This window comes from Heptranchias perlo, chromosome 7 (assembly GCF_035084215.1).
Source record: "Heptranchias perlo isolate sHepPer1 chromosome 7, sHepPer1.hap1, whole genome shotgun sequence".
Lineage (NCBI taxonomy): Eukaryota > Metazoa > Chordata > Chondrichthyes > Hexanchiformes > Hexanchidae > Heptranchias > Heptranchias perlo.
In genome coordinates this window covers 97,443,310-97,466,019 of record NC_090331.1, presented here as the reverse complement: position 1 = coordinate 97,466,019, position 22,710 = coordinate 97,443,310, and the positions used below count along the sequence as shown (strand labels likewise).

The 22,710-nt window shown below is 45.0% G+C and overlaps 1 long non-coding RNA gene across 1 annotated transcript; it reads left to right on the top strand.

Annotated features, from left to right (window-relative positions):
* Positions 1–1,947: 1,947 nt before the first annotated feature.
* On the top strand, positions 1,948–19,112 carry LOC137323416 (uncharacterized). The gene is made up of 3 exons (XR_010963372.1): positions 1,948–2,058; positions 11,193–11,287; positions 16,713–19,112. It is a non-coding gene; the product is annotated as an uncharacterized lncRNA (long non-coding RNA).
* The last annotated feature ends 3,598 nt before the right edge of the window (positions 19,113–22,710 follow it).

Sequence of the window (22,710 nt, the reverse complement as noted above, 5' to 3'; positions counted from 1 at the left end):
TGAAAGGGCGATGGAAGCAGATTCAATTGTAACTTTCAAAAAGGAATTGGATATATTAAATTAAAAAGGAGAAATTTGCAGGGCTGTGGGGAAAGAGCAAGAGAGTGGGACTAATTGGATAGCTCTTTCAAAGAGCTGGCACAGGCACGATGGGTCGAATGGCCTCCTTCTGTGCTGTATCATTCTATGATTCTATGGTTTACCCCAGAATTTTTTGCCAATTATTTTAAATCTGTCCCCTCTGGTTACTGACCCTCCTGCCAGTGGAAACAGTTTCTCCCTATTTACTTTATCAAAACCCTTTATGAATTGGAACACCTCTATTAAAACTTCCCTTAACCTTCTCTGCTGTAAGGAAAACAATCCCAGCTTCTCCAGTCTCTCCACATAACTGAAGTCCCTCATCCCTGGTACCATTCTAGTAAATCTCCTCTGCACCCTCTCTAAGGCCTTGTCAATTCCTAAAGTGTGGTGTCCAGAATTGGACACAATACTCCAGCTAAGGCCTAACCAGTCTTTTATAAAGGTTTAGCATAACTTCCTTGCTTTTGTACTCAGTGCCTCTGTTTATAAGACCATGGATCCTGTTTGCTTTTTTAACAGCTGTATCAACCTGTCCTGCCACCTTCAAAGATTTGTGTACATACACCCCCAGGTCTCCCTGTTCCTGCACCCCCTTTAAAATTGTACCATTTAGTTTATATTGCCTCTCCTCATTCTTCCTACCAAAATGTAACACTTCACACTTCCCTGCGTTAAATTTCATCTGCCATGTGTCTGCCCATTTCACCAGTCTGTCTCTGTCCTCCTGAAGTCTGTTACTATCCTACTCATTGCTTACTACATTTCTGAGTTTCGTGTCATCTGCAAACTTTGAAATTATACCCTCTATACCCAAGTCCAGGTCATTAATATATATCGAAAAGAGCAGTGGTCCTAATCCTGACCCCTGGGGAACACCACTGTATACTTCCCTCTAGTCTGAATAACAACCGTTCACCACTTTCTGTCACTTAGCCAATCTTCTCTATACACTGCCACCGTCCCTTTAATCCCATGGGCTTCAATTTTGCTAACACATCTATTATGTGGCACTTTATCAAATGCCTTCTGAAAGTCCAACACCAATCGCACTACCCTCATTAACCCTCTCTGTTACTTCATCAAATAACTCAATCGGGTTAGTCAGACACGATTTGCATTTATCCAATCCATGTAGGCTGTTATTTATTAACCCTTGTTCTTCCAAGTGACCATTAATTTTGTCCCGGATTATGGTCTCTAGAAGTTTCCCCACCATCGGTGTTATACTGACTGGCCTGAAGTAGTCGGGTTTATCTCTCTCTCCCTTTTTGTAAGGAATCTTACAACACTAGGTTATAGTCCAACAATTTTATTTTAAAATCACAAGCTTTCGGAGATTATCCCCTTCGTCAGGTGAATGAGTGAAAGATTTTCAAATCGCATATCTTACATTAGGCTGGGACAGCATCACACCAATCAAAAGGTGTCGTTGTTGTTCAAACAGGCCAGTCACGGAGAACAGCACGTCCCAACACTGAATATACATTGTGTCAATTACACAGACAGAAAGAAAGAGACCCAAATGGCAGAGAGAGAGAGAGAATATTAAAACACATAACTGTTTTTTCCCTTTTTGCTGGAACAGGGCTGTAACATTTGCAACCCTCCACTCCCATATCTAAGGAGGATTGATAGATTGTGGCCAGAGCCTCCCCTACTTTCAACCTTACTTCCCTCAGCAACCTAGGATGCATCCCATCCGGACTGGGTGACTGATCTACGTTGTGCGCTGCCAACCTTTTAAGTACCTCCTCTTTATCTATTTCAAACCAATCCAAAATCTCTTTCCCCTCCTCCTTTACTGTGACATTAGCAGCATCCTCTTCTTTAGTGAAGACAGATGCAAAGTACTCATTTAATACCTCAGCCTTCTATTTAGAACTTTGGCAATCATCGAGGTAAAGTCTCTGAGCCAGAACGGCCCACAGCAACCGACTAAAAGGAGCACAGCATACGGACAAGGAGCTAGGAGAGGTAATAATAAATATTGAGAAAATTACACAAATAAAAGGTGGTCCTATCTGGACAAGCAGCAGGAAGCTTATCAAAGCTCTGTACTGGTAGACTGCACTGTTTTAGCTAGCTGAACTTTAGCAGTACATATTTGGGGACTCCTATCACTGGAGCCTCTGCTATTCTGCACCTAAGCTCTCCAGACTTAGGTAAGTGGGAATGCCCCTAGTGGGACAGAGCACAAACTTTGCTGTGTGGATTTCTTAGTAACTTGTTTTGGCATTTCTCAGTAACCTGGTTTGGGATTTCTCAGTAACCTGGCTTGGGATTTCTCAGTAACTTGGTTTGGGATTTCTCAGTAACCTGCTTTGGGAATTCTCAATAACCTGATTTAGAAACTTTTAAACATGGTGATGGATTTCCATGCCTGTCGGATACCTGGCTGGCAAAAGGCTTGTTCTTCCTCAGTGCTCTAAAACAAGTCTCCTTGCTGTTCAAATGTCTACTTTCAATTCAGTTAATCTGTCTGAAGCGCAGTTCCTTGAACAATCCAACAATGGATTCTGGTTTCTGGGACAAGTGTGATGAGTAAGGACGATTGCTGGGTAGTCATATCACAGGGGCTAAAGTTATTGAGTGCAAGAATACAGGAGAGGTACAAAGCTGCCATTAGCGAAATAGTACTAATAGGAACTATTAGTCTGTTAGTCCAATTAGTTACATTGCTGCAGTCGAATTTAGGTGCAGATTATGCAAGAAGATTAGATGCCCAAAGTAGTATTACAACCAATGTCGCACCAGTCGAATTTTTCAAAATTAAATATTTTATTTTATTTGGACAACAAAATATTTTAAGTTACAAATTTGAACCGGTTCCTGAACGTAGACGATGTTATCAGTCTTTTGATGACGTCTGGAGCCATGTGACTGTGAAATAGCCAAGTGGCTGCATCATTCCAATGTTTTGGAGAAAGCACTGTAACCCTACTTTCCACAAGTATTAAATGCGATTCACTGCCACCATTTACAGTTGTGTTAAAATGCTTAGAGGGATTTCCTAGATCTGGTGCTACTTATAGTCATTGGCTGACTATGCAGTTCTGGCCATCTGCCTGCTGTGTCGTAGCTTCTAATTCGGGAATTGCTCTTAAGGGGAGCCACCCCAACCCCCACTGCTAACTTCAGCTCCTGGGACATTCCAGGCCCACTCCAGCATTAACCTCCTACAGCTTTCAACCAACCAGGAGAAAACTGGGCACCCATGAGGCACGGTGGGCCATCAGCAACAGCAGAATTGTATTCCAGTGCAATCTGTAACCTCATGGCCCGACATATTCCTCACTCTACCATTACCAACAAGCCAGAGGATCAACCCTGGTTCAATGAGGAGTGTAGAAGAGCATGCCAGGAGCAGCACCAGGCGTACCTAAAAATGAGGTGCCAACCTGCTGAAGCTACAACTCAGGACTACATGCATGCTAAACAGCGGAAGCAACATGCTATAGACAGAGCTAAGCGATTCCACAACCAACGGATCAGATCAAAGCTCTGCAGTGCTGCCACATCCAGTCGTAAATGGTGGTGGACAATTAAACAACTAACGGAAGGAGGAGGCTCTGCTAACATCCCCATCCTCAATGATGGCGGAGTCCAGCACGTGAATGCAAAAGACAAGGCTGAAGCGTTTGCAACCATCTTCAGCCGGAAGTGCCAAGTGGATGATCCATCTCGGCCTCCTCCCGATATCCCCACCATCACAGAAGCCAGTCTTCAACCAATTCGATTCACTCCACGTGATATCAAGAAACGGCCGAGTGCACTGGATACAGCAAAGGCTATGGGCCCCGACAACATCCCGGCTTGTGCTCCAGAACTAGCTGCGCCTCTAGCCAAGCTGTTCCAGCACAGCTACAACACTAGCATCTACCCGACAACGTGGAAAATTGCCCAGGTATGTCCTGCCACAAAAAGCAGGACAAATCCAATCCGGCCAATTACCGCCCCATCAGTCTACTCTCAATCATCAGCAAAGTGATGGAAGGTGTCATCGACATTGCTATCAAGCGGCACTTACTCACCAATAACCTGCTCACCAATGCTCAGTTTGGGTTCCGCCAGGACCACTCGGCTCCAGACCTCATTACAGCCTTGGTCCAAACATGGACAAAAGAGCTGAATTCCAGAGGTGAGGTGAGAGTGACTGCCCTTGACATCAAGACAGCATTTGACCGAGTGTGGCACCAAGGAGCCCTAGTAAAATTGAAATCAATGGGAATCAGGGGGAAAACTCTCCAGTGGCTGGAGTCATACCTAGCACAAAGGAAGATGGTAGTGGTTGTTGGAGGCCAATCATCTCAGCCCCAGGACATTGCTGCAGGAGTTCCTCAGGGCAGTGTCCTAGGCACAACCATCTTCAGCTGCTTCATCCATGACCTTCCCTCCATCATAAGGTCAGAAATGGGGATGTACACTGATGATTGCACAGTGTTCAGTTCCATTCACAACCCCTCAAATAATGAAGCAGTCCGAGCCCGCATGCAGCAAGACCTGGACAATATCCAGGCTTGGGCTCATAAGTGGCAAGTAACATTTGCGCCAGACAAGTGCCAGGCAATGACCATCTCCAACAAGAGAGAGTCTAACCACCTCCCCTTGACATTCAACGGCATTACCATCACCGAATCCCCCACCATCAACATCCTGGAGGTCACCATTGATCAGAAACTTAACTGGACCAACCATATAAATACTGTGGCTGCAAGAGCAGGTCAGAGGCTGGGTATTCTGCGGCGAGTGACTCACCTCCTGACTCCACAAAGCCTTTCCACCATCTACAAGGCACAAGTCAGGAGTGTGATGGAATACTCTCCACTTGCTTGGATGAGTGCAGCTACAACAACACTCAAGAAGCTCGACACCATCCAAGATAAAGCAGCCCGCTTGATTGGCACCCCATCCACCACACTAAACATTCACTCCCTTCACCACCGGCACACAGTGGCTGCAGTGTGTACCATCCACAGGATGCACTGCAGTAACTCACCAAGGCTTCTTCGACAGCACCTCCCAAACCCACGACCTCTACCACCTAGAAGAACAAGAGCAGCAGGCACATGGGAACAACACCACCTGCACATTCCCCTCCAAGTCACACACCATCCCGACTTGGAAATATATCGCCGTTCCTTCATCGTCACTGGGTCAAAATCCTGGAACTCCCTTCCTAACACAAGGACTGCAGCGGTTCAAGAAGGCGGCTCACCGTAGGATGCTTTGAAGGTCTGGATCGAAGGTCTTGATCAGTTTATTGACCTGGTGGGTGTGTTCTTTGGTCGGATCTGCGGGTAAAGGATGCCCCGGAGCATGGTACATTGGCGAGACCATGCAGACACTGCGACAGCGGATGAACGGACACCGCGCAACAATCGCCAGACAGGAGGGTTCCCTCCCAGTCGGGGAACACTTCAGCAGTCAAGGACATTCAGCCTCCGATCTTCAGGTAAGCGTTCTCCAAGGCGGCCTTCGAGACACACGACAACGCAAAATCGTCGAGCAGAAATTGATGGCCAAGTTCCGCACCCATGAGGACGGCCTCAACCGGGATCTTGGGTTCATGTCACGCTACACGTAACCCCACCAGGGGAAAAAAAAGTTATCTGTTTTTAATACAACTGGTCATTCTATCTCTTTCTCTGCCTTTCGGGTGTATCTCTCTCTCTCTTTCTCTCTCTGTCTTTGTGTTGTGACCATTTGTGTATTCGGTAGTCTTGTATGTAATGTTTCCCTGTCTGAACACCATTCAAGTCCTTTGATTGCTTTGATAACGGGCAGTTGGAAAGATTATCTGTAATCACCAGGCATTGTTCTCTGACTAAATATGCTATACCTTTATGGAATCCTAGACTCACCTGATGAAGGAGGAAGCCTCCGAAAGCTTGTGATTTCAAATAAAACTGTTGGACTATAACCTGGTGTTGTTAGACTCCTTTCCAATGCTACATCCTGGTGCCCATCCCCCTGCCAAATTAGTTTATACCCCTCCCCCACAGCACTTGCGAACCTCCCCGCCAGGACATTGGTCCCAGCTCCGTTGAGGTGTAACCCGTCCGGCCTGTACAGGTCCCACCTTCTCGAGAACTGGTCCCAATGCCCCAGGAATCTAAAGCCCTCCCTCCTGCACCATCTCTCCAGCCACACATTGATCTGCTCTGTCTTCCTATTTCTATACTCAGTAGCGCGTGGCACTGGGAGTAATCTGGAGATTACTACCCGCTTCTTAATCTGTTTCCTAACTCCTTGAAATCTGCCTGCAGGACCTCATCCCTCTTTCTACCTATGTGGTTGGTACCGATATGGACCATGACCTCTGGCTGTTCACCCCCCATCAACCCCCCCCCCCCCAGGTTGGAGTACAAAAGTAAGGAAGTCTTACTACAATTGTACAGGGCTTTGGTGAGACCTCACCTGGAGTATTGTGTACAGTTTTGGTCTCCTTATCTAAGGAAGGATATACTTACCTTAGAGGCGATGCAGTGAAGGTTCACTAGATTAATACCTGGGATGAGAGAGTTGTCCTATGAGGCGAGGTTGAGTAGAATTGGCCTGTACCCTTGAGTTTAGAAGGATGAGAGATGATCTAATTGAAACATATCAGATTATGCGAGGGCTTGACAGGGTAGATGCTGAAAGATTGTTTCCCCTGGCTGGAGAGTCTAGAACTAGGGGGCATAGTCGCAGGATAAGGGGTCGGCCATTTAAGACTGAGATGAGGAGGAATTTCTTCACGCAGAGGGTTGTGAATCTTTGGAATTCTCTACCCCAGAGGGCTGTGAATGCTGAGTCATTGAGTATATTCAAGGCTGAGATAGACAGATTTCTGGACTCTAGAGGAATCAAAGGATAAGGGGATCAGGCGGGAAAGTGGAGTTGAGGTTGAAGATCAGCCATGATCTGATTGAATGGCGGAGCAGGGTCGAGGGGCCATGTGGCCGATTCCTGCTCCTATTCCTTATGTCAGAGTAGGAATGACAGGATAGCTAAGATGAATACGTGGCTTGAGAGATGGTGCAAGAGGGAGGGATTCAAATTCCTGGGCCATTGGAACCGGTTCTGGGGGAGGTGGGACCAGTACAAATTGGACGGTCTGCATCTGGGCAGGACTGGAACCAATGTCCTAGGGGGAGTGTTTGCTAGTGCTGTTGGGGAGGGTTTAAACTAATGTGGCAGGGGGATGGGAACCGATGCAGGAAGTCAGTGGGAAATAAAGTGGTGACAGAAACAAAAGGCAGTAAGGGAGAGTGTACAGAACATGACCGGACAGATGGTCTGAGAAAGCAGGGCAAAGACCAAGGGAAGACTAGATTAAACTGCATTTATTTCAATGCAAGAAGTCTGATGGGCAAGGCAGATGAACTCAGGGCATGGATGGGTACATGGGACTGGGATGTTATAGCTATTACTGAAACATGGCTAAGGGAGGGGCAGGACTGGCAGCTCAATGTTCCAGGGTACAGATGCTATAGGAAAGATAGAGCAGGAGGTAAGAGAGGAGGGGGAGTTGCGTTCTTGATTAGGGAGAACATCACGGCAGTAGTGAGAGGGGATATATCCGAGGGTTCGCCCACTGAGTCCATATGGGTAGAACTGAAAAATAAGAAGGGAGAGATCACTTTGATAGGATTGTACTACAGACCCCCAAATAGTCAACGGGAAATTGAGGAGCAAATATGTAAGGAGATTACAGACAGCTGCAAGAAAAATAGGGTGGTAATAGTAGGGGACTTTAACTTTCCCAACATTGACTGGGACAGCCATAGCATTAGGGGCTTGGATGGAGAGAAATTTGTTGAGTGTATTCAGGAGGAATTTCTCATTCAGTATGTGGATGGCCCGACTAGAGAGGGGGCAAAACTTGACCTCCTCTTGGGAAATAAGGAAGGGCAGGTGACAGAAGTGTTAGTGAGGGATCACTTTGGGACCAGTGATCATAATTCCATTAGTTTTAAGATAGCTATGGAGAAGGATAGGTCTGGCCCAAAAGTTAAAATTCTAAATTGGGGAAAGGCCAATTTTGATGGTATTAGACAGGAACTTTCAGAAGTTGATTGGGAGAGTCTGTTGGCAGGCAAAGGGACGTCTGGTAAGTGGGAGGCTTTCAAAAGTGTGTTAACCAGGGTTCAGTGTAAGCACATTCCTTATAAAGTGAAGGGCAAGGCTGGTAGAAGTAGGGAACCTTGGATGACTCGGGAGATTGAGGCACTAGTCAAAAATAAGAAGGAGGCATATGACATGCATAGGCAGCTGGGATCAAGTGGATCCCTTGAAGAGTATAGAGATTGCCGGAGTAGAGTTAAGAGAGAAATCAGGAGGGCAAAAAGGGGATATGAGATTGCTTTGGCAGATCAGGCAAAGGTGAATCCAAAGAGCTTCTACAAATACATAAAGGGCAAAAGGGTAACTAGGGAGAGAGTAGGGCCTCTTAAGGATCAACAAGGTCATCTATGTGCGGAACCACAAGAGATGGGTGAGATCCTGAATGAATATTTCACATCGGTATTTACGGTTGAGAAAGGCATGGATGTTAGGGAACTTGGGGAAATAAATAGTGATGTCTTGAGGAGTGTACATATTACAGAGAGGGAGGTGCTGGAAGTCTTAACGCGCATCAAGGTAGATAAATCTCCGGGACCTGATGAAATGTATCCCAGGACGTTATGGGAGGTTAGGGAGGAAATTGCGGGTCCCCTAGCAGAGATATTTGAATCATCCACCGCTACAGGTGAGGTGCCTGAAGATTGGAGGGTAGCAAATGTTGTGCCTTTGTTTAAGAAGGGCGGCAGGGAAAAGCCTGGGAACTACAGACCAGTGAGCCTGACATCTGTAGTGGGTAAGTTGTTAGAGGGTATTCTGAGGGACAGAATCTACAGGCATTTGGAGAGGCAGGGACTAATTAGGAACAGTCAGCATGGTTTTGTGAGAGGAAAATCATGTCTCACGAATTTGATTGAGTTTTTTGAAGGGGTAACCAAGAAGATAGATGAGGGCTGTGCAGTAGACGTGGTCTACATGGACTTCAGCAAAGCATTTGACAAGGTACCGCATGGTAGGTTGTTACATAAGGTTAAATCTCATGGGATCCAAGGTGAGGTAGCCAATTGGATACAAAATTGGCTTGACGACAGAAGACAGAGGGTGGTTGTCGAGGGTTGTTTTTCAAACTGGATGCCTGTGTCCAGCGGTGTGCCTCAGGGATCGGTGCTGGGTCCGCTGTTATTTGTTATTTATATTAATGATTTGGATGAGAATTTAGGAGGCATGGTTAGTAAGTTTGCAGATGACACCAAGATTGGTGGCATTGTGGACAGTGAAGAAGGTTATCTAGGATTGCAACGGGATCTTGATAAATTGGGCCAGTGGTCCGATGAATGGCAGATGGAGTTTAATTTAGATAAATGTGAGGTGATGCATTTTGGTAGATCGAATCGGGCCAGGACCTACTCCGTTAATGGTAGGGCGTTGGGGAGAGTTATAGAACAAAGAGATCTAGGAGTACAGATTCATAGCTCCTTGAAAGTGGAGTCACAGGTGGATAGGGTGGTGAAGAAGGCATTCAGCATGCTTGGTTTCATTGGTCAGAACATTGAATGCAGGAGTTGGGATGTCTTGTTGAAGTTGTACAGGGCATTGGTGAGGCCACACTTGGAGTACTGTGTACAGTTCTGGTCACCCTATTATAGAAAGGATATTATTAAACTAGAAAGAGTGCAGAAAAGATTTACTAGGATGCTACCGGGACTTGATGGTTTGACTTACAGGGAGAGGTTAGACAGACTGGGACTTTATTCCCTGGAGAGTAGGAGGTTAAGGGGTGATCTTATAGAAGTCTATAAAATAATGAGGGGCATAGATAAGGTCGATAGTCAAAATCTTTTCCCAAAGGTAGGGGAGTCTATAACGAGGGGGCACAGATTTAAGGTGAGAGGGGAGAGATACAAAAGGATCCAGAGGGGCAATTTTTTCACTCAAAGGGTGGTGAGTGTCTGGAACGAGCTGCCAGAGGCAGTAGTAGAGGCGGGTACAATTTTGTCTTTTAAAAAGCATTTGGACAGTTACATGGGGAAGATGGGTATCGAGGGATATGGGCCAAGTGCAGGCAATTGGGACTAGCTTAGTGGTATAAACTGGGCGACATGGACATGTTGGGCCGAAGGGCCTGTTTCCATGTTGTAACTTCTATGATTCTATGATTCTATGATTCTATCTTATGTTCACAATGACCCGGATTCAGAAACTTACTATAAACTGGTCCATTTTGCAGGTGATGCCAAACTAGGGGAGGGCGTAATGACCAAGGACCTACAAAATAAGGAAATACAATCTGTAAGTGGTAGAGCAGTGGCAGATAAAATTCAATATGGAAAAATTCAATGGGGAGAAATATCTGTCAAACTCAGCGTAGATGCTTAATACACCAAGCCACTGTGGAATAGCAGTCAACAAAGCATCATGTTACTAAATCAGTGGAGTGTAAGGCGTGGGATATCTTTTCTATGATTCTATGAAGGAATAAGTGATATCAGGCGAGAATCTTTTCACCCAAAATGGAATGAAATTATGGGCTAAGTTTCCAGTGAAAGTCAGTATGGGCTATATTTCTATCCCTCCCCCAAGTGGGAATCCCACCAGAACTGTGGCAGGGTGGGCTTTGTGCCTGCGCTCAGCTCCAGGCACTGATCCAGGTAGAGTTTCCTGGGTCAAGTAATTGAATTGCCGTTGTGTGGTCTTCCGGTGGGATTTGCAGTATGTACCTGGAAGTTCACCTAGACGAGGGACCGAGCACCTGCAGCAACTGATCACAGCTTACTGCATCCTGGGCAGCTGAACAAAGCAGACAATCTTTAAACAAATGGTAAATTTGTGGTGATGGACAAGTGTAATCGATCACCCTATGATCAATTGTGCTTGGCTAACAGGCCTTTGAAAATTTAAACCCTTCCCCCCTGCCTCCTTAACATAACTGGATAACAACAAGGTGCACAGCAAGCTCCTAACATCAGCATCTCGAAGGAATTAATCAAGGACAATATGTTGGTTGATGTATTTTCATTAACATCCGATTTGTCCAGAGTGTATTCAGTTTCTGTTTTCACTTCCAGAGGAAATGTTGAAGGACAGCAGAGAGTTAGCAGGACACTTCCCCAACTGATTTCCCTCCCTCAACCCATTACCACCCGAACACACAGAGTAAAAGGTAGGAAAATCTAGCCTGAGATGTTGATTCAAGAGACAAATTGAGTGTTTCTGGAGAGAGTAGGGATTGAGGAGGTTAAATGCTGCAAGTTTAGGTCTGCAGGTCGCCCTGGAAACAGATTAAATTTAGTGTGTTAGTGTACATCCCCCACAACTCTGAGCCCTTCGATAGTCCCTTCTAATGGCTTACAATGATTCTCGAGGAGCCCCAATGAAATTTTTAAATAGGTCAAATTATTAGGTATAGAATTATGAATGGTTGTTGTGGTTTAATTGAGTTGCAGATGGTATTAATCACTTGAGCATAGCATGAGTAATTTATTGACCTCCTGTGAACCATTTTTTTTTTTTATTCGTTCACAGGATGTGGGCGTCGCTGGCGAGGCCAGCATTTATTGCCCATCCCTAATTGCCCTCGAGAAGGTGGTGGTGAGCCGCCTTCTTGAACTGCTGCAGTCCGTGTGGTGACGGTTCTCCCACAGTGCTGTTAGGAAGGGAGTTCCAGGATTTTGACCCAGCGACGATGAAGGAACGGCGATATATTTCCAAGTCAGGATGGTGTGTGACTTGGAGGGGAACGTGCAGGTGGTGTTGTTCCCATGTGCCTGCTGCTCTTGTCCTTCTAGGTGGTAGAGGTCGCGGGTTTGGGAGGTGCTGTCGAAGAAGCCTTGGCGAGTTGCTGCAGTGCATCCTGTGGATGGTACACACTGCAGCCACAGTGCGCCGGTGGTGAAGGGAGTGAATGTTTAGTGTGGTGGATGGGGTGCCAATCAAGCGGGCTGCTTTATCTTGGATGGTGTCGAGCTTCTTGAGTGTTGTTGGAGCTGCACTCATCCATATGACTAATTTACAGCCCTTAACTCGCTCGCTCACTCTCACATTTAAAATAAAATTTATGCTTTTAAAATGTAAGCAGTTTTAATGTGAGTTCTGCTGCAATCCCCTAATTCCATCCATCTGTTCCTCCCTATCCACCATGTCCATTTTCCTTCTCCCCACTGTGAAGCATTTTGAGGCTTCTTTCCGAAATGAGGAACTTATATCAATGGAAATTGATGTCAGAAATTGCAGCTGTCAGTTAAGGTGGAGAAGTGGTGTGTTATGCCCTCGACGCATGTCATGCGTGCTTATTAAAAGTAATAGAGCAAGAAAGGGACTTGGAGATTGTCATTGCCCAGCCATTAAAGGCTTATAAGCAATGTGAGATAGGTATGGGGAAAGCACATACAGTTCTTAAACGTATTGCTATGTCAACAAAGTACAAACCTAAGAGCACTATACTTAGTTTATAGTCAAGGACATTCAGCCACCGATCTTCGGGTAAGCGTTCTCCAAGGCGGCCTTCGAGACACACGACAACGCAAAATCGTCGAACAGAAATTGATAGCCAAGTTCCACACCCATGAGGACGGCCTCAACCGGAATCTTGGGTTCATGTCACGCTACACGTAACCCCACCAACGAAAAAAAGTTATCTGTTTTTAACACAACGGGTCATTCTCTGTCTTTCTCTTCCTTTCAGATGTTTCTCTCTCTCTCTCTCTCTCTGTCTTGTGTTCTGGCCGTTTGTGTATTCGGTGGTCCTGTAGGTAACATCACTGTGTCTGAACACTTTGATTGCCTTGACACCAGGTATTGTTCTTTGACTATAAATGCGGTAACCTTCCATGGAATCCCACACTCACTCACCTGACGAAGGAGAAAGCCTCCGAAAGCTTGTGATTTTCAAATAAAACAGTTGGACTATAACCTGGTGTTCTAAGATTCCTTACATTAGTTTATGTAAGGCCTTGGTACATATTGTTTTGAGATTTGGTGTTGGAAATTGAGGCTCAAGAGATGGTGCAGAGGAGGGTAATGGGGATGATGCTTAAACTTAGATCTCTTACCTACAAAAATACCCTTGGTTATTCACTTTGGAGAAACCTAGGGTCAGGAGGGATACCATTGGGGTGCATAAGTTTTAAAATTATAAAGGGATTTTTTGTTGTGGATTTGTACATCAATGATTTAGACTTAAATGTAGGGGGTATGATTAAGAAGTTTGCAGATGATACAAAAGTTTGCCATGTGATTGATAGTGAGGAGGAAAGCTGTAGACTGCAGGAAGATATCAATGGATTGGTCAGGTGGGCAGAAAAGTGGCAAATGGAATTCAATCCAGAGAAGTGTGAGGCAATGCGTTTGGGGAGGGCAAACAAGGCAAGGGAGTAAACAATAAATGGGAGGATACTGAGAGGTGTAGAGGAACAGAGGGACCTTGGAGGGCATGTCCATAGATCACTGAAGGTAGCAGGACAGGTAGATAAGGTGCTTAAGAAGGCATATGGAATACTTTCCTTTATTAGCCGAGGCATAGAATATAAGAGCAGGGTTGTTATGCTAGAACTGTATAAAACACTAGTTAGGCCACAGCTTGAGTACTGTGTATAGTTCTGGTCACCACATTACAGGAAAGATGTAATTGCACTAGAGAGGGTACAGAGGAGATTTACGAGGATGTTTCCAGGACTAGAGAATTTTAACTATGAGGAAAGATTAGATTTAGTTCTTTTCATATGTTGAGATGATACAGAATTTATTAACAACTTCCAGTGCCCAGTATGAGTTATATTAATTATAATTACACCAATTCTGTGAACTAAATATCTGTATTTTGATATTTTATGGGAATAATAGCCTTGATTTTCTAATTGGCCTTGAACCCGACTCCAAACAGGACGGAGTGTAATTTATGATTCGCATCTGCCTGGTGTAATAAGCACTGACCCTAACATTGCTTCCAAGGTCATGCTCATTTACATATTTTGGGCAAGCTTCATGCATCAGAAATACCTCTGTTTGGGAGTTTAACTGTGGGAATTAAAGGCCTGGAGCAGTTTAAAGGGGCAACCATCATCATTATTATTATTTACAGGTTTTCTGATAGGGCAGTGAAAATACTGCTGCAAGAAGTAAGGCAAAAGAGGCCAATACTCGTCAAGTACTGAAGGACCCCTTCAAGACGGCCTTTCCAGGGATAATGGCAGGAGATTGCCAAGGCAGTGAATGCCAACTCCACTGCCCCCCACTTGGCCAAGCACTGGCAGAAGAAGTTTGGTTACTTTATCAAGTCAGGCAATGTGGAAGAAGCCACCCACACTTTCCATGAATATGCTGTACTAAACATGTCTACCATTGACAATGACCTCCCCACCACAATGCGTTCAAGTGCTTTAGTAACTTACTATCAATGTCTGTGAGGCCATGCTGCGTCCTTTTCCTGGATGTGTTCCTTCACGCATGTCCTTGCATGCGTTTAAAAGCCCTGCATTGAATGTAATTGCTTGGTGCATGCACCTATCATTGCACCCATGATGGACTGCATGCTGACACCTGAATATGTCTTGAGAACAAGAGATAATTCTCACATCTTGCATTCCTTTTCAATCTAAGCATTAGGGACCATGCCTGTACCTCAAATCGCAGCTCAGGTGGAGGAATCCACTAGTGGCTTGCACCAAACATTAGAGGATAACTTTGTGACTCTTTGTAACTTTGTGACTCTGCAGTCCGGACTGGAGCACGTGGCAGCTCCATGGAAATATGCAGTGCAGCCCCCCATGCCGGAGGCTTTCAGAGCAAACTCTGCTTCTGCCACGAATGCTCAGGCTGCTGCCTAAGAAGCTTGGGATGACACAGTAAAGAGAGCTGTCTCTCTTGGCCTCCAAACAATTGGAGCTGGATTGCAGACAAGTATCTCAGTGTTCCCACTGGGGCCAGTCCCCTCAGATACTGTCCACCTCACCTTTCAAAATCACTATTATCACCGTCTGCCTCAAAAAAAACACCATCAACCCTTCTATCCTTGAAAATTATTGCCTGATCTCCAACCTCCCTTTCCTCTCCAACGCCATGGAACATGTAATTGCCTCCCAAATCCATGCCCATTTTTTCTGCAACACCCAATTTGAATCTTTTGAATTGGGTTTCCGCCCCTGCCACAGCACCGAAACAGGTCTGACCAAAGTCACAAAAGACATCCTCTGTGGCTATGACCATGGGGCATGGACCTCCTTGTCCTCATTGACTTCTGTGCAGCCTTTGACACGGTTGACTACAACATCTTCCTCCAACACCTCTCCTCCATTGTCCACCTTAGTGGGACTGCTCCAGCCTGGTTCCATTCTTACCCACTCAATCTTGGCCAGAGAATCTCCAGCAATAGTTTCTCTTCCCAGCCCTGCAAAGTTACCTCTGGAATTCCCCCTCCTTTATTTCATCACAATGCTGTCCCTTAGCAACGTCATCCGTAAACATGGGGTTAGCTTCCACATCTATGCTGATGACACCCAGCTCCATCTGTCAATCACCTCACTCGACCAATCCACTGTCTCTTTGTTGTCAGCCTGCTTGTCTGACATTCAGCCCATATCCTAACTCGCACCAGGTCCCGTTCACCCATCACCCCTGTGCACACTGACCTACATTGCCTCCTGGTCCACCAATGCTTCAAATTTAAAATTCTCATCCTTGTTTTCAAATCCCTCTATGACCTTGCCCCCCTCCCTATCTCTGTAACATCCTCCAGCCCTACAACCCTCCAAGATCTCTGCGCCCCACCAATTCTGGCTTCTTGTGCATCCCCGATTTTAATCATTCCACCATTGATGGTCGTGCCTTCAGTTAACCTGGCTTCATGCTCCAGAATTCCCTCCCTAAACCCCTTAGTGTCACGACCTCTCTCTCTTCCTTTAAGACCCTCCTTAAAACCCATCTCTTTGGCCAAGCTTCTGGTCACCTATCCTAATTTCTCCTTTGGCTCAGTGTCAGTTTCTTTGATTATGCCTCTGTGAAGCACTCTTTCTACATCAGTGGCCCTATATAAATGTAAGTTGTTGTTGCTCAGTTGGGTATGAGATAGAAAACAGAAAAAAAATTCAATCAATTTTGTTTGGGGCCCCTGTTTCTTGTCTGGTTTCAAAATGTCTGCCTTTAACTAGTAGCTTTAGTTTGTCTTAGTTTGTAATAGTTGGATCTTTGAATCAGAAGGTGGTGAGTTCAAGCCTCATTTCAGGACTCAAGCACATAATCCAGAGCTCAGTTCAATACTGAGCAAGAGCTGCACTGCTGGGGGTGCCGTCTTTCAGCTACGACATTAAACAAAGGCCTGTCGGCCAGTCTAGGTTGTGGTAAAATAGCCTTTGCCACCATTTGAAGAAAAGCAGGAGGGTCGTCCCAGTGTCCTGGGCAACATTGGCCCCTCCATCAGCACCGCCAAAATACAGATTAACTGTTCATTTATCTCATTTGCTGTTTGTCGGACTTTGCTGTGCGTAGATTGGCTGCTATGTATGCGACTACACTTCAAGAATAATTAACTGACTGTGAAGTGCTTTGTGAGGATGTGAAAGGTACTGTATAAATGCAACTTTTTCTTTCTACAGGCTTCGTGAGGGTGAATTCAGCAGAAATCACATTGACAGTGATGATATCATAACTTGCTTCTCCATCATTGTCTTCCAATTTAGGACCTATTTGTTGCAAGAGATAAATAAAATGAGTGGCATCACTGGTGTCCTAACTATCTAAGAGATGGACCACAATAACTTAGCAAGGTTATTTCAACCGCACCTGCCTCCCCTATGACCTTTACCACCCAGAAGGTCAAGAGCATCGTCACCTCCAAGTTCCCCTCCAAGTCACACACCATCTAGATTCGGACCCATATCGCCGTACCTTCATCGTCACTGGAGCAATATCCTAAATTCTCTAACACCATCGTGGGAGCACCATTGACTTGTGTCTCATGGAGAAAGTCTTCACCACCTTCTCAGGGCAACTAAAGATGGACAATAATTGTGGCCTTGCCAGCGGTAGCCACATCCCCCGAACATTTAAAGAAAAAGATAATGTTAGACTGTTCAAACAGAATTCCATTGGAGACTGGTTATAGGATGACTTTACATGCTCCTTCCTTTCCAGAATTTCAAAACTGTGCAATTCCTTTGGCTTTCCCTTCCTCCTGCAGTCTTCAGCTTTTAAAACCCAAGCTCGCAGTTACCTAATCACTACTTGCTGACTTACTTCATCTTTTTTCCAACTCTCTTGGTCCTTGGTGACTCCCTGAACTATGAGTCTTGACCTTTCACCTTGGTTTCTCAATTTAAAAACATAGTTTCTAAGCCTCTGACATTGTTAAAGTAAAGGCTCTGATGAGGGAAGCGTGTTCTGAGAAGGAAATGTTAAATTAAGCCACCTGTGTGCCTTTTCTAATGAACCTATAAGGAGACACTGGTTTGCGCCAATGTCATCAAACAAAAAACCTATCCGAAGTGCCCCCTTTTTAAAGGGGCACAACTAATAAAGAACTTAAATAATAATATTATTTGCATTATCCACCACTATGCCCTCCGGTCACGGAAGGCCTTGTGTCCTGGCAGACACCGCCTGTTCCTTCTCCAGGGCACGGACAAGACGAGCCACCTGGGTGTTGCTCAGGGTTAGTGACTCTTCTCTCATTTGGTCCCTTGCAGCCTTTGGACAACTGGAACCAATCCCACAGCTCTCCCTGGCCGGACACACAGTGCACTCTGGAACTCAAAGACCAAATGCACAAACAGGCAGTTGGCACTTGCACCAGAAATAAAAGCAGAAATAAAAGAAAGGTGCAAGAACAATTTCAGGAAAGAAAAAACACTCACTGGAAAGAAATTGTTGAGATAAAAAACAAAATGTAAAGATGATAAAAAGAAACGTTGAAGAAATCATGAAGATAGCACATGAATTTCTATAATGGAATAAGTAGGTGTGTTAACGTTGCAGATGATGTAGTGTCCTGCGGACAGGTGGGGAGGCAGCATGCAGACTGACAGTCAAAGCTGGCTACACAGTACATTCAGTGGCCAGTTAATAGCAATGAAGACTGGCAAATAACTCAACCTGCGATGTTCTTTACCAACTGCTAGAAGCTGTTTATCTAGCAGTAACTTCATGGTGTTGTGAATGAGTGGCCAGTCCATTCTATGGTGCAGAGAGACACCCTACAACAAATCCTCTGAATCTCTACACTTAGAACGTGTGGTGTGATTGCTGCAAGGGCACTGCAGCGTGGGAGAAAAAGTCCGAGAGACTGTGAAAATGCTGGTTCCTGAGAAATAATAAATCACACACCCTACCTATCTCCTCTTCTTTCTCATTCATGTTGAGCTGTACACAAAGTGACCCATTGCTTGCACTGCTTTTACATCCAGCAGATCACACTCTAGGTTGTTTCTGTAACAAAGATCCTTTCTACATGGACAGGTCATCAGCCTGACTCACAACTCTCTACCAGGAGGACCGGCTAGATACGATGTGGGTCGTCACTCCACTCTCACTGAACAAGCAGACTATTTTGTCCTTGTCCAAGATCTTGGTCAGGCCTCAGTTGGAATACCGTGTCCAGCTTAGGTCTCCTCACATGGTGGGTGATATTGAGGCTTTAGAAAGGGTGCAGAGGAGGGCCACTAGACTAATTCCCACCTTAAAGCATCTTAGTTATCTAGATCGGCTAAAAGAGCTGGGTCTCTACACTTTAGAGAAGCACAGACTTAGGGGTGATCTGATTGAGGATTATAAGATGATGAAAGGAATAGACTGTGTTCCAGTAGACAGGTTCTTTAGGTTAGGTAGGACCAGGGGTCACAGTTTTAAGTTGTATGAGGCCAGATCTAGGTTAGATGTCAGGAGGTGGTTCTTTTCCCAGACAATAGTGGGCCTCTGGAACAAGCTGCTGGCTCGTGCGATGGACGCCGATTCGCTGAATTCCTTCAAGCGAGAGCTGGACCTGTTTCTGGCTGGGGCAGAGATCACCTCTTACAAAAGGTAATGTGTAGAATTATCAGAGCAGAGGGATCTCTTGGAATAATTTCAATCACCAACGGGGTCGGAGAGGGATTTCCTAGAATTCCCTGAAATTGGCCTGGGTTTTTATCTGTTTTTTCGCCTCTCCCAGGAGATCACATGGTGTGGTGTGGGGTGTGGGATCTATATACTGTGATACATAAGATATCACATTCACTGGATGGATCAGAGGGTCTTTTCCTGTCCACCATTGTTCATATGTTCATGAGAGGGTCCCACTTAATGTCAACCCAATATTTAGAGACTCTTGACTCAGCTCACCAGGGCTCGATCACATAACCTTCTGACTCAGAGGTGGGAATGCTACCAATGAGCCAAGGCTCACTCCCACCCTACTTATAGCTCAGGGAAAAATGCTTGGTCCTAAAAAAAGATATGAAAAAAGAAGGAAAGAGAGAAATAAATACAAATGTACATTAATAAGAGAGTCCTGTCGCGGTGTAACTCACAGGTAAGTTGAATATCTTTTACAAAAATGTTATATTGCATTTATCATGCTAACGCTCAGATATTGAAAAATATAATGTCGAGCAGTGTGGGCTACAGAAGCAAGAATGTCAGTGAATTTGCTTTATTCATGTACATGGAGTCTTTATTCTGAAATAAGAAGTTGTCTGTTACCATTGACCGCCGCCTCCCAGGACTGTGTTAATGAAACATTGGGCGGTACTCCTGCTCCTGATCGTTATCCTGCTGCAAAGTGTGTGCGTGTGTGTTTGTTTGTGTGTGTGTGTGTGTGTGAGAGAGAGAGGTTGTGATGCCCTCCACAGCCAAATATCCTGCTAGCACACATGTAAAGAATGGCCACTTGCACGGATGACTGCGGGTGCCTGTGAAATTGGTCCCCGGCAGGTGTCAGCACCTTCAGGAGAATAGGGGGAGAGAAGTGAAAGAGGGAACCGATTGTCAAGCACTTAGCTGTGAGTTACCGCAACATTTAGCAGGTGGTGTTGCTGTCTATGTGAAAGAGCAAGCAACATGTTAGCTGCCAGTAACTGGTCTCCTGGTAGATGATTGAATAGCAACATGTTGTAAATCCGCAACACTATCCCGTTGACTGCTTGAGGGAGGTGGGAGGTTGGGCACTTAGCTTCGAGTCTCTCTCTCCCTGCACCTGTTGGCCTTTGTGATTTTAGGTTGTACCACATTTAATTTTCAACGAGTCTTTGGGGTCCTATCTTGCATATATGAAATGCCTGCTCTCAAACACGCTGGCCTGCATGCTGTGATCTGTAGGCGCTGTGCCTGCTCATATTGCCAACGATCGGTCAGCTGCTACTGACAGATCAGAATAAACTAACGTTTCTGGAGAGGGGAACATTTTCACTTCTTTCATGACTGCCTGAAGCCTGAAATTCTACACTACTCTCGAGCAAAGCATCGAACAGACAATTCAATCCAAAGGATTAAAAGAACAAAGCTACAAGTACTGGAAATGTGAATTTATTAAATAAAGGTTGCTGGAAAGGCACAGCAGGTCCATCAGCATCTGATAGAAAAAAGGCAGCTTAATGTTTTGGGTTGTCACTTCCTGCATTGTCTGTTTTTATTTTGTATTTCACAGTTGTGAAATCAACACTCTCTGCTTTGCATAATTTGAAAAAGGAGGCCACATTCTCCTTGGATAATAGGAGTCTAAATGGGGTAGAGTAGAGAGATCTCTGGGTACAGATACACAAATCACTAAAAGTAGTGACGCAGGTTAATAAGGCCATAAAAAAAGGCAAATCAAGCACTGGGGTTCATTTATCGAGGGATAGAATTGAAAAGCAGGGAAGTTATGTTAAACTTGTATCGAACCTTGGTTAGACCACACTTGGAATATTTTGCACAGTTCTGGGCTCCATATCATAGAAAGGATATAGAGGCATTGGAGAAGGTGCAAAAAAGATTCACAAGGATGATACCAGAACTGAGAGGATAAACTTATCAGGAAAGGCTGAACAGGCTGGGGCTCTTTTCTCTAGAAAAAAGAAAGCTGAGGGGTGACCTGATAGAGGTCTTTAGATAATGAAAGGGTTTGATGGGGTAGATGTGGAGAAAATGTTTCCACTTGGCCGGCGCGGACACGATGGGCCGAAGGGCCTCTATCCGTGCTGTATAACTCTATGACTATGACTTGTGGGAGGAGATCAGGGCTAGGGGCCTTAAATATAAGAGATTCACTAATAAATCCAATAGGGATTCAGGAGAAACTTCTTTACCCAAAGAATGGTGAGAATGTGGAACTCACTACCACAAGGAATAGTTCAGGTGACTAGTGTTGATGCATTTAAGGGAAGCTGGATCAGCACAGGAGGAGAAAGGAACAGAAGGGTATCCTGATAGGGTGAGATGAAGTCGGGAGGGAGGAGGCTCGTGTGGAGCATAAACACCGGCATGGACCAGTTGGCCTGTTTCTGTGCTGTTAATTCTATGTAATTATATGTATTTTATGGGACTACTCAATCCTTGAGGTTACCTCAGTCATGGTTCCAGAAGCAATGTCTTTAATAACTTCCCTGCTTTGTGACTGATTGCCACTATAGCTATTACACGGGGTATTACACAGCCTGCAGTGCGTAACAAGGGAAGTCCCTGTCAGAATCAGACAATGTTATCAGAACGAAATAGGGTTAACATAGCAAGGGATACGGTATTCTAGTGGTTATGTTACTGGACTAGTAATGAGTTCAAATCCTGCCACAGCAGTTTGAGTATTTGAATTTGGTTTAAAATATCCTGGAAGTAAAAGTAGATAGTATCGGTAAAGGGAGATAGTATCAGTAAAGGGAGATAGGGTCAGTAAAGGGAGATAGTATCGGTAAAGGGAGATAGGATCAGTAAAAGTGGCCATTAAACTGCTGGATTGTCATTAATTAATTGTCATTAATATCCTGCTGGGAAGGAAACCTGCTGTCAATTCCCGGTCTGGCCTATATGTGACTCCAGTCCCACACCACACCAATGTAGTTGACTCTTGACTGCCCTTTGAAGTGGCCGAGCTCATCAAACAGTCATATCAATCTGCTCCAGCGGTTCAAGAAGGCCCACCATCACCTTCCCAGAGTAACTAGGGATGGGCAATAAATGGGGCCTTGCCAGTGATGTCTACATCATGAGAATGATTTTTTTTAAAATTCTTTTAGTTAGAAAGTAAGAGACCTTTTTGCCTTCACCACAAGGGCAGTAATCTGGCGATGCCCAGTCATCGTAGAACTAATCGAATTCTCATTCCATTGATCGGCTCCAGTAGATTACGTTCATGTGGTGACGATTGTAATTTATCCCCTCAACACCCAACAATGTTTTTCAAACTTTTTCTGAAAATATTGACAGACCTTTTGCAAACATTGACCCACTCCCGGGGGCCCCCTGTAAATACTGACACACCACAGGGACTACTTGGCATAAAGTGCATGGTAATGAACATCTCAGTGGTTATATCATCTCATCTGTGATGCTTTTATTAAATTGTCATTATGTTGTGATGATAAAGGAACGTTTAGCCCACATGTTGATGTTAATATGATTTACCGTGTCATCTTCCCTTTCAAAAAT